We start from the raw sequence: 11,306 nt of genomic DNA on the forward strand, positions 1-11,306 counted from the left end.
CCGCGTATCGCGCGGCTGATGGACGGCCGCTGCGTGCGGGCGGGCGGCGCATGCGCGGTGAGTGCGGGCGGCGCATGCGCGGTCAGTGCGGGCGGTGCATGCGCGGTCAGTGCGAGCGGCCCGCGGGAGCCGGCAAGGCCGTTAGCGAGCGGGAAACTTCGGGCGGCGCGCCCGCGCTCCGTCCGCGACACCTGAGAGGGGGAAGTAGAGAGAGACAGAGAGGGAAGAGGAGAAGGAGAGAGAGGGAAGAGGAGAGAGGGAAGAGGAGAAGGAGAGAGAGGGAAGAGGAGAAGGAGAGAGAGAGAGAAATTTTTTCAGCTTCAGGCCCCGAGTCCCCCCTGCGCGAGGGTGAGGAGGAGGGGGGGGGGTTGCTAAACACAATATAAAACTCAAATAAATTGTTAATTAATTGCCTAACACATAATTGAAATATTTACCTTAGTTCCCTAACACACAGAAAGTGTGGGGGAAAAAATCGTGGAAAATCAAGATGGCGGCCACTCACCTCGGTTCAGAAGGATAAGGCCCGCCCACACATGCACCGATTGGTCGACCAGTCAGGTCACCGAAGCGTAGGATTGGTCAATCGTCGAGTCACTCGACACTCAACTGTAGGAAGACCTCGACGTCACACGGTCGCTAATGAGATGCTAATGAGCGGAACGCTGAACGTTTTTGGGATACCGCGGGCGGGATTTTTGTCCGGCCGAAACGTAAATACGCCTATGACCGGTCCGGAATCGCAAGCTTTCTTTTGAGGTGACGCGCGCGTCGGTACGCTCTGTAACTTCCAAACATATAGAGACCAGGCGGACAGACAGACAGAAGAGCCGCTTTATATATATAGATACTAGCTGGGGAGCCCCGCGTTGCGAGGGCAATTTTGGGGCGCGAGGGCAATTTTGGGGCGTTTGGTCTCCCTGCCCGTGTGTCCCCCCTCTCCCTGTCATGTCCTCTCCCTGTCCTATCCCTCCCTCCCCTCTCTCCCTCCCCTCCCCTCTCTCCCTCCCTCCCCTCCCCTGACTCCCTCTCCCTCCCTCCCCTCCCCTGTCTCCCACTCCCCCCCTCCCACCTGTCCCTCTCTCCGGCCCCTCCCCCTGCCTAGCGCCTGAGGTCCGGTGCCGTTGCTGAGGTCCCCCGCGTATCGCGCGGCTGATGGACGGCCGCTGCGGGCGGGCGGGCGGGCGGCGCATGCGCGGTGAGTGCGGGCGGCACATGCGCGGTCAGTGCAAGCGGCCCGCGGGAGCCGGCAAGGCCATTAGCGAGCGGGAAACTTCGGGCGGCGCGCCCGCGCTCCGTCCGCGACACCTGAGAGGGGGAAGTAGAGAGAGACAGAGAGGGAAGAGGAGGAGAGAGAGGGAAGAGGAGAGAGGGAAGAGGAGAAGGAGAGAGAGGGAAGAGGAGAAGGAGAGAGAGAGAGGGAAGAAAGAGAGAGAGAGAGAGAGAAATTTTTTCAGCTTCAGGCCCCGAGTCCCCCCTGCGCGAGGGTGAGGAGGAGGGGGGGGGTTGCTAAACACAATATAAAACTCAAATAAATTGTTAATTAATTGCCTAACACATAATTGAAATATTTACCTTAGTTCCCTAACACACAGAAAGTGTGGGGGAAAAACCGTGGAAAATCAAGATGGCGGCCACTCACCTCGGTTCAGAAGGATAAGGCCCGCCCACACACGCATTGGTCGACCGGTCAGGTCACCGAAGTGTAGGATTGGTCAATCGTCGAGTCACTCGACACTCAACTGTAGGAAGCCCTCGATGTCACACGGTCGCTAATGAGATGTTAATGAGCGGAACGCTGAACGTTTTTGGGATACCGCGGGTGGGATTTTTGTCCGGCCAAAACGTAAATACGCCTATGACCGGTCCGGAATCGCAAGCTTTCTTTTGAGGCGACGCGCGCGTCGGTACGCTCTGTAACTTCCAAACGTATAGAGACCAGGCGGACAGACAGACAGACAGACAGAAGAGCCGCTTTATATATATAGAATATTTATATGTAATTCATAAGACGATAGTCATTTCCTCAAACTCCCCGCCAATAGTGTTACTTGGAGTGAGGTGACGCCAGTTGGACCTGAGTGAAACAGTCGCTGTTACTTTGAGTTTTGTTCAGTGTTTCTTTGACACGAAAACTCACCGTCCTGTTCGGGTATTTCCAAGCTCGGGTTCGAGCTTCGCTTTTGTACCAGTGACATTCGATTCTTCTGGGATCTTATGTTTCCACCCTCCGTTTACTCAGCACTGTCTGTATTTGGGGAGTGGTGTTCTGGGACCCCGGGCTTGGCCACTGATGCTCATTACTGACTTTATTTGGTTGTATTTAGTGAATTTAAGGCAGTGATCAAATGCTCGACCTAAATCGCTCACATTTCACTTGAGTTTAAAATGACATCGGAGGCCATTAAGTTGCACTGATCTTTCAGAATTTATTCGGACGGTATATCATTTCCGGCCATTGTATTACACAACCGTCTCATCACTTTAACACTGCCTCAGATTTACAAAGCACAATTTTGTGCCCTCGGCTGCTATCTATAACCGGCTAAAGACTAAAATATGTTAAATAAACTGCTCAATGACAATGAATCAGACACAATTTGCTTGTTTAATAATGTTTGAATAACACTGTACATCAACATAGATTTTACTTGGACAATGTAGACACACATCAATCAGTTTGCATGGAAATATTTTAAATACAACACTGAATAATACAAATTAAAATACATTTTGGTCTGTCGAGCCTGAGTCAAATAAATTACACATTTCAACACTTACAACTTTTCAATTTTCAAATTCAGCTTCTGCTTAAACTTTCGTCGATACTTTCTTAAACTTTGAAAACTACCATAACTGCATTTTACTGATCATCTGTGTTATGTTCATTAATAACTAGTCATTTTTATAAAGAACAGCTAGCTTTTGCTAGACACTTTATTGAGCACATGTGGACTAGGTACAGTATCTGTAGAGGCCTCCATCTTGACTGCTGCCTTGTGGGTAGCCTAGTGCATTGTGGGTAGCCCACTCTTATATACATACAGCACCACCTAGTGTACCATTCCAGAATGACAGGTTACTGATCATTACATCCCCCTTCTTTGCGGTTAAACAAAATCAGTATCAATCAATATCAATCAATAACAACATAAACATCTTCAACAGTCAATACATTTTCAATGTAGTTTTCTTTGTACTCAAAGATTAAGTCTATCAGGCTTTTTTACTTCACGTGTGGATCTTCTCAGCACAGGTAAGTCTGATGTGTTTTCATGAGAGCCTATATGTGTTTTTGTGTTAGATTGTTCTGGTGGTGAGTGACAAGATTCAGTTGCGGCATTGTCATCGATTTGCTCTTCGATAGTCTCTTGTGTTTTTAGGAGGGAACGGCGGTTCCTCCTGAGAATCTGTCCTTCCTCAGTTCTAACAGTGTATGACCTTGGTCCTACTTCCTCAAGAACTGTAGCTTTCCTGTTCCATGCATCTGGATCCTCAATCCTGACAACATCATCCCTTGTCAATGGTTTAAGAGTTTTGGATGACTTGCCATAGTATGATTTCTGTTTCAGCTTTAACAGTTGAAGTCTCTGTCTCAGTTCCTTACTCTGCTTTTCTTTTGCACAGCAGGGTAGCATGGTACGCAACTTGCGACCCATTAGGAGTTCAGCAGGTGAAGAACCAGAGTCTAAAGGTGAGGCTCAGTAGCTCAGCAGGGCGAGATAAGGATCAGACTTGTTTTCTGTCGCTTTCTTCAGTAGCTGCTTGAGAACTTGAACACCTTTCTCTGCCTTACCATTTGACTGAGCATACAAAGGACTGGATGTGATGTGTTGAAAGTCATAATGTGCTGCAAACTGTTGCCACTCCTTACAGTTGAAGCACGGACCATTGTTGCTAACGGCAATCCTGGGAATTCCATGTCTGGCGAAGATGGATTTCACATGCATTATGACACTGCTTGCTGTGGTGCTTGAGAGCAGCGCCATCTCAGGATAGTTAGAATAGTAGTCAATCACTATTAGATAGTCTTTACCATTTAAATGAAAAAGGTCCATACCAACCTTTTGCCATGGTGCTGTTGGTATGTCAGCTACTATCATTGGTTCCTTTGCTTGTTTGTTTTGGTGTTTCTGACATGTCTCACATTTGCCTATCATGTTCTCAATGTCCTTATTTATGCCAGGCCAATAAACAGTGTCTCTTGCTCTCCTTTTGCATTTTTCAATTCCGAGGTGTCCCTCATGAATCCTTTTGAGCATGTCTTGACGTAGAGCCTGTGGAATTACTATTCTGTTCTGTTTTAGTAATAGTCCACTTGCGACACTCAATTCTGACCTTATGTGAAAATATTTTGGACAGGAACCTTTTGGCCAACCATGATGAATGTTCTCTATTACTGTTTGTAATACTGTATCTTTTACTGTTTCTTCTGCTATTTGCTTTGATTTTGTGTCTGACACGGGCAGCGCAGCAGTGACCATACTCACATGAACATCCACGTCTTCTTCAGTAGAGCTCACATGACTCATTGTGGGTACTCGGGATAGTGCATCTGCTAACACTATGTATTTGCCTGGTGTGTAGATCAGTTCAAAGTCATATCTTTGCAGCTTCATCATGAGTCATTGAATCCTTGGAGACATCTCATTCAGGTTCTTTTTTATGATGGCAACCAGTGGTCTGTGGTCTGTCTCAACTGTGAAGGTGGGAAGTCCATATATGTAGCCATGAAACTTTTCCAGTCCATCTACCAAGCCTAGACATTCCTTTTCAATCTGGGCGTATCGACACTCAGTATCAGTCATAGACCTGGAGGCATAGGCAACAGGCTTCCAATCTTCACCCTCTGCTTGTAGCAAGACCGCACCTAGGCCATCTATTGATGCATCCGTTGACACTTTGATTCTTTTTGTTGGGTCAAAGAAGGTGAGTACAGGTGTGGTTGTCAGCACTGTTTTGAGGTTTATCCACTCTTGTTCATGTCTTTCTGTCCATGCGAACTCATTTGTTTTGCGTAGCAGATCTCGCAGACAGGCTGTCTTGGCTGACAAGTTAGGAATGAACTTTCCAATGAAGTTTATCATCCCCATGATGTGTAGCACTCCTTTTTTGTCAGTGGGTCGGGGCATTTTGAGTATGGCGTTTACTTTTTCCATATCTGGCTCTATTCCATTACCAGATAGATTATCTCCTAGGAAAGTGACTTCCTGGACGCCAAACTGACACTTGGCTTTGTTGAGCTTCAGTCCATTCCGGCGTATGCTCTGTAGCACTTTAGTCAGTCTCTCACTGTGTTCTTTCAGTGTAGAGCCCCAGATGATGATGTCATCAACATAGACACGAACTCCTTCCAGACCTTCAATTGCGTGTTCCATCACTCTATGAAAGATTTCAGATGCAGATATTATCCCAAAAGGCATTCTGAGGAAACAATACCTGCCAAATGGTGTGTTGAAGGTACAGTATTTGGTGCTCTCTTCATCCAGTTTTAGTTGCCAAAATCCTCGTGAGGCATCGAGCTTTGTAAATTATCTGGCACCTGACATTTCACTGGTGATTTCTTCTCGCTTGGGAATCTGGTAGTGTTCACATTTTATGTTTGCATTTAAGTCCTTTGGATCCATGCATATTCTTAGATCATTGTTCTTTTTCTTTACACATACCATGGAGTTGGCTCTTCGACTTTCCTGATGACTCCTAGTGTGGTCATTCTGTCCAGTTCATTCTTGAGCTGGTCACGCAGGGGCGCTGGAACTCTTCGTGGAGCATGTACCACTGGCTGAGCATCCTCCTTTAGCTGGATCTTGTAAGTGAATGGTAGAACTCCAAAACCTTTGAACACATTCTGGAAATTATTTACTACAGAATCCACCGAGTCATCTGGTCTGCTTATGGCACAGTTTATACGGTATACTCTCTTGACCAGTTCTAAGTCCTCACAAGCTTTGTCACCCAGTAGTGAATCAAGTCCTTCAGCCACAACAGAAAACATGAGATGATGCACTTTGTCTTTGACTGTCACTTTAAGTCTGCATACACCTAAGCTATCTATTTTCTGTCCATTATAGTCCTTCAGTAGTACTGACTTTTTCTGTATTTTGGGCTTTTCTTTCATGTTTTTAATGTCACTCATACTGATTAAGTTTGCTTTTGCCAGTGTCCAGTTTCAATGTAACTAATGCTCCATTTATCTGCAGTGGGATCATCCATTTGTCCTCTTTTACCAATCTCCAGTCTCCGAAGTCAGAGGGAAGGAGAGAGGTAAAAAGTAATCCAAGTGTGACGTCACCAGAAAGCGGGTAAGTGATTGGTTGGTAGGTATTTCTCTCTTTTTTAAGCTTAAACTCTGTGGTTTATAGTTTCTAAGGTGCGATATTCATCATCTAGAATCGGGGCAGAGGGTATTTAAAAATAATATTAATAAATTTAATTAATTACATAGAATGGGAGATCAGGTGATGTGTTGCTGCTGCAATATGTGGGAGCTGGTGGACACCATTGATGCTCACGGTGATCACATTTGCAGTAAGTGTTGGCTGCTTGAGGAATTCCGGCTCCGTGTTGAAGAACTGGAGTCCGAGCTTCAAACACTGAGACACATCAGGGAGGGGGAGAGTTACCTGGACTCTGTGTATCACGAGGTAGTCACACCAATTAGATTAATTAATGCAGATGTAGTCCGTGGCCAGGGTCAGGATGGTGTGACTAGAAGTGAGGCAGGTACGGGGATCCAGGAGGTAGTGTTGGAGGAGCCGCAGACCTTGCTCTTGTCCAACAGGTTTGAGGCTCTTACTCCCTGTGAGGATGGGAACAGGGACTGCGGGGAGGATGAGCAACCTGGCCACAGCACCGTGGAGCGGGGGGCCAGTCAAGTGGGGGGAGTTAAAAGAAATGTTGTAGTGGTAGGGGATAGTATCGTTAGTGTTCTTTGCAGCCGAGAGCGAGAGTCCCGAAGGCTGTGTTGCCTGCCCGGTGCCAGGGTTAAGGACATCTCCTCTGGGCTGGAGAGAAACTTGGAGTGGGAGGGGGAGGATCCAGTTGTCGTGGTCCACGTTGGTACCAATGACATAGATAGGACAAGGAAGGAGGTTCTGCTGAGGGAGTTTGAGCAGCTAGGGGCCAAATTAAAAAGCAGAACCACAAGGGTAATAATCTCTGGATTACTACCTGAGCCACGTGCAAATTTGGCTAGGGTAAATAAAATTAGAGAGTTAAATGCGTGGCTCAAAGACTGGTGTGGGAGAAATGGGTTTTGCTTCCTGGGACACTGGCATCAGTACTGGGACGGGAGAGAGATGTTCTGTTGGGACGGACTTCACTTGGCCAGTGCTGGGACTAGAATCCTGGTGAATCGAATAACTAGGGCTGTAGAGAGGGCTTTAAACTAATTAGTGGGGGGGGGGGGAGGTTTTAAGAGAGCGAAAAATAAAAATGACAGCGGAGAAGGCAATAGAGCAAGGTAGCAGTGGGGGAATTAAAAACCAGAGCGTGTCAGGAAGGGACAGAATGTATAATGATGAAGGTAAAGTAGTAAAAGGGGTAAAAGCAGGAATAAATTGTCAGAAAACATATTTGAAAGTTCTTTATCTGAATGCACGCAGCATTCGTAACAAAATTGACGAGTTGACGGTGCAAATAACTACACATGGGTATGATCTGGTGGCCATTACGGAAACATGGCTGCAAGATAATCATGAATGGGAACTAAACATACCAGGGTATTTGACAATTAGGAAGGACAGACAGGAAGGAAAGGGAGGTGGGGTTGCTATGTTAATCAAGGATGGAATCACTGCAATAGTCAGAAATGATATTGGGTCAAAGGATCAGGATAGTGAAACAGTTTGGGTGGAGATAAGGAATAATAAGGGGAAAAAGTCACTAGTGGGCGTAGTCTATAGGCCTGCTAACAGTTGCAACTCTGTTGGTCAGAGTATAAATCAGGAAATAGTTGGGGCTTGTAATAAGGGAACAGCTATAATCATGGGGGATTTTAACTTTCATATTGACTGGACTAATCAAATTGGGCATGGCAGCATTGAGGAAGAGTTCATAGAGTGTATTAGGGATGGGTTCCTTGAGCAGTATGTAACTGAACCAACCAGGGGGCAGGCAATCTTAGATCTGGTCCTGTGTAATGAGACAGGATTAATAAAAAATGTCCTAGTAAAGGATCCCCTTGGAATGAGTGACCATAATATGGTTGAATTCCAAATTCAGTTTGAGGGTGAGAGAGTTGGATCTCAAACCAGCGTACTAAGCTTAAATAAAGGAGATTATGAAGGTATGAGAGTAGAATTGACTAAAGTGGACTGGGAAAACAGATGAAAGTGTAAGACGGTACAAGAGCAGTGGTCTACATTCAAGGAGATATTTCACATCTTTCAAGATAAATATATTCCACTGAGGAAAAAGGGAAGTAAAAGAAAAGACAGCCATCCGTGGCTTAGTAAAGTAATAAAGGATAGTATTCGACTGAAAACAAGGGCATATAAATTAGCCAAATCTAGTGGGAGGATAGAAGATTGGGAAGCATTTAAAAGCCAGCAAACAATAACTAAAAGATTAATTAAGAAAGGGAAGATAGATCATGAAAGTAAACTAGCAAAAAATATAAAAACAGATAGCAAGAGTTTCTACAGCTATATAAAAAGAAAAAGGGTGGCTAAAGTGAACGTTGGTCCCTTAGAGGATGGGACTGGGAAACTAGTGGTGGGGAACATGGAGATGGCAAAGACGCTGAACAAATATTTTGTATCAGTCTTTACAGTAGAGGACACTAAAAATATCCCAACACTGGACAAACAGGGGGCAATGGGGGGGGGGGGGAGGAGCTAAACACGATTAAAATCACTAAGGAGATGGTACTTAGTAAAATAATGGGACTTAAGGTGGATAAATCCCCCGGACCTGATGGCCTACATCCTAGGGTCTTGAGAGAAGTGGCGGTAGGGATTGTAGATGCATTGGTGATCATTTTCCAGAACTCCCTGGACTCAGGAAAGGTCCCGGCAGATTGGAAAACTGCTAATGTAACACCCTTATTTAAGAAGGGAAGTAGACAAAAAGCTGGAAACTATAGACCAGTTAGCCTAACATCTGTGGTTGGCAAAATGTTGGAGTCCATTATTAAGGAAACAGTAACAAAGCATTTGGATAAACATAATTTAATAGGACAGAGTCAGCATGGTTTTACGAAGGGGAAGTAATGTTTGACAAATTTGCTCGAATTCTTTGAGGATGTAACATACAGGGTGGATAAAGGGGAACCAGTGGATGTAGTGTATTTGGACTTCCAAAAGGCAATTGACAAGGTTCCACACAAAAGATTACTGATCAAGATAAAAAATCACGGGATTGGGGGTAATATACTGGCATGGGTGGAAGATTGGCTATCTAACAGAAAACAAAGAGTTGGGATAAATGGTTCATTCTCGGGCTGGCAATCAGTAACTAGTGGTGTTCTGCAGGGGTCAGTGCTGGGACCCCAACTCTTTACAATCTATATTAACGATTTGGAGGAAGGGACCGAGTGCAACATATCCAAGTTTGCCAATGATACAAAGATGGGAGGGAAAGCAGTGAGTGAGGAGGACATAAAAAACCTGAAAAGGACATAGACAGGCTAAGTGAGTGGGCAGAGATTTGGCAGATGCAATATAATGTTCGAAAGTGTGAGGTTATGCACTTTGGCAGAAAAAAAATCAAAGAGCAAGTTATTATCTAAATGGAGAGAAACTGCAAAGTGCTACAGTACAAAGGGATCTGGGGGTCCTGGTGCATGAAACACAAAAAGTTAGTATGCAGGTGCAGCAGGTGATCAGGAAGGCCAATGGAATCTTGGCTTTTATTGCGAGGGGGATGGAGTATAAAAACAGGGAAGTCTTGCTGCTGTTATACAGGGTATTGGTGAGGCCACACCTGGAATACTGCGTGCAGTTTTGGTTTCCATATTTAAGAAAAGATATACTTGCTCTCGAGGCGGTTCAGAGAAGGTTCACTCGGTTGATTCCAGAGATGAGGAGGTTGACGTATGAGGAAAGGTTGAGTAGGTTGGGACTCTACTCATTGGAGTTCAGAAGAATGAGGCGATCTTATCGAAACATATAAGATTGTGAGGGGGCTTGATCGGGTGGATGCGGTGAGGATGTTTCCACTGATGGGTGAGATTAGAACTAGGGGGCATAATCTTAGAATAAGGGGCTGCCCTTTCAAAACTGAGATGAGGAGAAACTTCTTCACTCAGAGGGTAGTAAATCTATGGAATTTGCTACCCCAGAGAGCTGTGGAAGCTGCAACATTAAATAAATTTAAAATGGAGATAGACATTTTCCTAGCAGATAAGGGAATTAGGGGTTACGGGGAGAGGGCAGGGAAGTGGACGTGAGTCTAGATTCAGATCAGCCATGATCCTATTGAATGGCGGAGCAGGCCCAAGGGGCCATATGGCCTACTCCTGCTCCTATTTCTTATGTTCTTATGTTAACATTTTGAAATCCCACCTGACTTGCACCTTGTAGAAGGTGGAGAGGCTTTGAGGAGTCAGGCTATGAGTCACTCATCACAGAGCACCCGGCATCTGCCCTGCTCTTGTAGCCACATTGTTGATATGTAGGTCCAGTTAAGCTTCTGGGCAATGGTAACTCCCAGGATACTGATGGCGGGCGAACTTGGCAATGGCTGTACCGTTGAATATCAGGAGGTAGCTGGTCCTTTCTCAGTGGAGTTGGTCATTGCTTGGCATTGATAAGCTTGACTGTTAGCTGCCACTTGTCAGCCCAGGCCTGGATGTTGCCGAGCTCCTGCTGTAGGCTGGCACAGGGTGCAACAATATCTTAGAAGATGTGAATGGAGCTGAACATTTGGAGATTGTCAGCTAATGGTAACGGTGTTATACTGGTAATGTTACTGGACCAGTAATCCTGTCGGCCTGGACTAATAACACAGGGGACAAGAGTTCAAATCCCACCTCGGCAGCTAAGTAAAGAAATCTGGAATAAAAAACTAGTATCAGTGTTGTGTATGTACCTTTAAGAGAGAACTGCTTTTATGCTGTAGTACCGGCAGTGACCACACCTGTATATAAAGCAGTAGCAGGCTTCTGTACTTTCAGTTCAGCAGACTCTCTGTGCAGTAAACATCTATTATTATCGTTCTCCTGCAGTCCGTGTGTTATTAAGGCGCGGACACTACAGTGGCAACGAGCAGGTTTGAACTCACCTGCAGTACTGCATCACCTCACGGGGATCCATCCCTGGGAAGAAGCTTCTTGGAGGTCGAAGCCAGAGCAATGGGCGTCGACC

This window comes from Somniosus microcephalus, chromosome 12, assembly GCF_052327205.1.
Source record: "Somniosus microcephalus isolate GS21.2 chromosome 12, FLI_Smic_1.0, whole genome shotgun sequence".
NCBI lineage: Eukaryota > Metazoa > Chordata > Chondrichthyes > Squaliformes > Somniosidae > Somniosus > Somniosus microcephalus.